The following is a 5,028-nucleotide window of genomic DNA, read 5'->3' as shown; positions in this document are numbered from 1 at the left end:
TGATGCGTTAGGGGCTGGTTGTCGGACGGTGCCGTTTTACCACGATATCGAGGTGTGTTCCGTGTCGTCCTCGGGCGATTCAGATGCGAAAGCGCCGAAGACGCGGGCGTGACCCGTCGTCTGGCGGCTTTGCAGTCTCGGCTCCGTTGCTAGTTCCGGCCGGTCCACCGACAGTGCAGCGGGCTTGGGCAACCCGCACGGCGCGACCGAGTCGATGCAACGAAAAAGAGCGAGCATGAACGTGCTTCTTGCCGCACGGCTCCCACTCGTCTTTCGGGAAGGTTGTGCCGTAGCGAGCTCGAACGCCGTCATCTCGGAGTGCAAAATAAGCGTGTTGGGGCGCCTGAAGGTGGCCTCCGCCGCACACAGACTGCGTCCGGCCCGCCGAAGGCGAGGACGGACGCGCAGTCGAACGATTACCTGGTTGATCCTGCCAGTAATCATATGCTTGTCTCAAAGATTAAGCCATGCATGTCTAAGTACATGCCGAAATAAGGCGAAACCGCGAATGGCTCATTAAATCAGTTATGGTTCCTTAGATCGTTTCTTCCTACTTGGATAACTGTGGCAATTCTAGAGCTAATACATGCAGTGAGCCTGGAGCCCTTTGGGTAACGGGTGCTTTTATTAGACCAAGATCGATCGGGTTTCGGCCCGTATTGTGTGGTGACTCTGGATAACTTTGTGCTGATCGCATGGCCACGAGCCGGCGACGTTTCTTTCAAGTGTCTGCCTTATCAACTTTCGATGGTAGGTTACTTGCTTACCATGGTTGTTACGGGTAACGGAGAATCAGGGTTCGATTCCGGAGAGGGAGCCTGAGAAACGGCTACCACATCCAAGGAAGGCAGCAGGCGCGCAAATTACCCACTCCCGGCACGGGGAGGTAGTGACGAAAAATAACAATACGGGACTCTTTTGAGGCCCCGTAATTGAAATGAGTACACTCTAAATCCTTTAACGAGGATCAATTGGAGGGCAAGTCTGGTGCCAGCAGCCGCGGTAATTCCAGCTCCAATAGCGTATACTAAAGCTGCTGCGGTTAAAAAGCTCGTAGTTGGATCTCAGTTCCAGACGAGTAGTGCATCTACCCGATGCGACGGCTCGGACTGAACATCATGCCGGTTCTTTCTTGGTGCACTTCATTGTGTGCCTCGAGATGGCCGGTGCTTTTACTTTGAAAAAATTAGAGTGCTCAACGCAGGCGAGTCGCCTGAATAAACTTGCATGGAATAATAGAACAAGACCTCGTTTCTGTTCTGTTGGTTTTTGGAATACGAGGTAATGATTAAGAGGGACGGACGGGGGCATTCGTATTGCGGCGCTAGAGGTGAAATTCTTGGACCGTCGCAAGACGAACTACTGCGAAAGCATTTGCCAAGAATGTTTTCATTGATCAAGAACGAAAGTCAGAGGTTCGAAGGCGATCAGATACCGCCCTAGTTCTGACCATAAACGATGCCAACCAGCGATCCGCCTGAGTTACTCAAATGACTCGGCGGGCAGCTTCCGGGAAACCAAAGTATTTGGGTTCCGGGGGAAGTATGGTTGCAAAGCTGAAACTTAAAGGAATTGACGGAAGGGCACCACCAGGAGTGGAGCCTGCGGCTTAATTTGACTCAACACGGGAAAACTTACCCGGCCCGGACACTGGGAGGATTGACAGATTGAGAGCTCTTTCTTGATTCGGTGGATGGTGGTGCATGGCCGTTCTTAGTTGGTGGAGCGATTTGTCTGGTTAATTCCGATAACGAACGAGACTCTAGCCTATTAAATAGGTGCGGGGTTCCCAGCACCTTACAACCTTCTTAGAGGGACAAGCGGCTCCTAGCCGCACGAAACAGAGCAATAACAGGTCTGTGATGCCCTTAGATGTCCGGGGCCGCACGCGCGCTACACTGAAGGAAGCAGCGTGTCTTTATCCCTGTCTGAAAAGACTGGGTAACCCGTGGAACTTCTTTCGTGATTGGGATAGGGGCTTGCAATTGTTCCCCTTGAACGAGGAATTCCCAGTAAGCGCGAGTCATAAGCTCGCGTTGATTACGTCCCTGCCCTTTGTACACACCGCCCGTCGCTACTACCGATTGAATGATTTAGTGAGGTCTTCGGACCGATGTCCGGCGCGGCCTTTCGGTTGCGCCGGTCTGTTGGAAAGATGACCAAACTTGATCATTTAGAGGAAGTAAAAGTCGTAACAAGGTTTCCGTAGGTGAACCTGCGGAAGGATCATTAACGGATTGTGAAGGGTGAGCGCCTCAGCTGCGTCTGCGCCCGACACTTTCTGCCGCTGACCCCGTTTGGACGCGGGGTCGGCTTTTCCCCACGGGGCTGCCTGAATGTGGAGCGGCACCCCGTGACAAATTGTTGCGCCCAGCGGACGCCAACACCGCGACCTTGGACGGTCGGCCAGGTGGCGGACGCGGGTACAAACGGCGCAACGCACTCATAGGTCGGCTTTCGACCCGCCACTGCACCGTGGCTCGAAGCGCTCGAAATGCGCGACCCGACCGCTGCGGGACCGCCTAGTACTGTAAACAGGAGCGGCGGAGCGCGAACGGCGAGTCGTGGTTACGTCGGTAGAAGGCGAGGCTGCGCGTTCCCGAAACGCCAGCCGAGTGCCCTCCCGACCGTTCGAGCGTGCAAGAACGAGACCCGACAATCGCGCGGCGACTGCCAAGTACGAGAGGAACGGCACAAGCGTCGGCGGTCGGTCAAGGAACTGGCGATGTGACGGGTCCGCTGTGCACCAGTGCATACCGTCCCGCCGTCCGCGGCAAGCGCCTCCGCGTCCTCGGGTGACGGAGGCTGCCGGTCGGTTCTTGCAGGCGAGGGATCTCGCTGGCACCGGTTCGCGTTGACGCGCGGCCGGTCATGGCACGGCGATGCGACGGCCGAGGTGCGCAGTACTCGATGGAGGAACCGCACGCTCCGATGACCGTCCCGCCCTCCGCGGCGTATGCGTACCGACCGTAATGGTTGCAGCAGCGCCGGCCGGCTTTTGAATTCGCCACACGAAACACGGTGCGAGATCGCGGTTAGGGGAGCGTCGACGTTGCCAGGCGTTTTGCTTGCTGCCGAGGGAAAGGCGGCACGGCCACGTCGCGCTCGTCGCGATTAGCGGGTCTGCGCGCTTTGGGAAGGTGCTGCAACGACTTGCCGAAAGAGGAAGCACGGAAGAACGAGGGACTTGGACGTCCCGACAATTGAACGCACTTGCGGCCAGGCCCTTGCTGGCTTCGTTCTTCCGCCTCGAGTAGGCTCGTACGCGGCTCCGGCGCCGAAAGTGGTCCTTGGCACCGACTTCGGTGGACGTGGGAAGTGCCGCGCAAGTACGGCGCGCCTGGCTCCACCTGTTGGCTAAAGTAGGCAGCCGGATCGGCATTTTGGTGTGCGGTGGCAAACCGTGGATGCGAAAAAAGCTTGTGCGATTTCGTGGAACAAAAAGCGGGGGTCCCCCTTTTTATGCGGAGGAGACCGACCCGCCTGCCGTGGTGAACCGCGACGCCACGGTAAAAACGGGAGAGGCTTGTCGATGGGACCGTGCATCCCGCGCTCCACGGAGGCCGGGAGGCGGCCGCCCGAGGAAATGTGTAGCCGTCGAGGCCCGCATCTGCGTGCACTCTTATCCAAATGGGTGTACCGCAGGCATTTTCTGGTTAGGCGGGCCAATGAGAGCGAGCACACAACGATACCTACGGGTCCGGCTTGGAGAACCGGCTTCGACGCCTCCCGAGTATTTATAGAGGGGTGGACCACGAAAGCACTCGCAAGTAGCGAAAGCGAAACGCCGTCCGAAACACACCGTTTGCTCGATTTGCGGCAGCCGAAAAAGGCGCGGCAGAGTTTTGGAGTCCAAGCGTGCGCTGAAAAGCGCCCTTCTTGGCCACTGTTTGGCCGAGTGCCAGAAACGTTTGGTTTTGACTGTACGGAATTGAACAAACACTTTTTCACGACTCTAAGCGGTGGATCACTCGGTTCTCGGGTCGATGAAGAACGCAGCCAGCTGCGAGACTTGGTGTGAATTGCAGGACACACTGAGCACTGATTCTTTGAACGCACATTGCGGCCTTGGGTCTTCCCTTGGCTTCGTCTGTCTGAGGGTCGGATCACATATCAAGAGAGCCTTCGGCGCACAAGGGAACGTGAGCCGTCGACTCGTTTTGACCGCGTCGGCAACACGGACAGCACGCTGAACACCTCACAGCGAGCGCCAACAGCGGCCACTCAAGGGCGAGACGGTGGCGACCGTCGTGCCAGAGCCCAACCGAAACGGGGGCGACCGACTGCATTGAGGATGTGGCACCTCGTTGAGACCGCCGCAGGACTTCGAGTCGGAAGGAAGCCTGCAGGGAAAGTGCGGTCGAGGTTGCGTACTCCTCTCTGCGACCGGGCGCGCAAGAGCTGCGAGAGCCACGGACGCGCAACTTTAACGCACGGTAAACACGAGGAGCGAAAGCCGGCCAGCAAAGCTTCTCCAGCCGTGCGCAAAGTGCGCGAGATCGCAGCCTTGCGTTGCGCTTGTTGCCCTCGAAGTAAGCAGGGTGTCCCGTAGACCGGGCGCTCGAACACGCTGCGGGGCCGTGCCTCCTCCAGGCTTTGCCGCGCGAACAGGGAACGTTCGCGCGCAAAGCGCAGGGAGGTGAGGAGGCTGCGCCCGACGTTTGCGGTTCGCTGCGTACGCGGTTGATGCGGAGAGCACGGCGCGACGACTTGCCGCGAAGCGGAAAAAGTCTCCCGCACGAGTTGGCGAAACGTTGGCGAAGCTTAAGGCGTTCTCGTCGTAGTCCGCCGTCGGTCTAAGTGCTTCGCAGTTCCCGTCCCGTTCAAAAAACTGGGCCACTCCAGTTGGGGCGGGGGCGACGCTACACGAGACGATGCCTCTCGCCAGGCTGCGTGGCTGCCCTTGCGGCGGCGGCGACTGGCCTCGGCGGTGTTTGGGCTTTCGACACGGTCGTTTATCACGCAACTGCTCGGACGACGCACGCGCGCAGCGGAATGCCGCTTGCCAGCCTTGTGAAGATGTGACCC

At 58.2% G+C, this 5,028-nt stretch overlaps 2 non-coding genes across 2 annotated transcripts; both read left to right on the top strand.

The window, feature by feature from the left end:
• Nucleotides 1-417: 417 nt before the first annotated feature.
• On the top strand, nt 418-2,232 carry LOC142796116 (small subunit ribosomal RNA). Its single transcript, XR_012893558.1, has one exon. It is a non-coding gene; the product is annotated as a small subunit ribosomal RNA (ribosomal RNA).
• Nucleotides 2,233-3,951: 1,719 nt separating this feature from the next.
• On the top strand, nt 3,952-4,104 carry LOC142796115 (5.8S ribosomal RNA). Its single transcript, XR_012893557.1, has one exon. It is a non-coding gene; the product is annotated as a 5.8S ribosomal RNA (ribosomal RNA).
• The last annotated feature ends 924 nt before the right edge of the window (nt 4,105-5,028 follow it).

The sequence above is a fragment of the Rhipicephalus microplus genome, unplaced genomic scaffold (genome assembly GCF_043290135.1).
Source record: "Rhipicephalus microplus isolate Deutch F79 unplaced genomic scaffold, USDA_Rmic scaffold_1127, whole genome shotgun sequence".
Classification (NCBI taxonomy): domain Eukaryota; kingdom Metazoa; phylum Arthropoda; class Arachnida; order Ixodida; family Ixodidae; genus Rhipicephalus; species Rhipicephalus microplus.
This window is presented reverse-complemented; position numbering and strand designations above follow the sequence as displayed.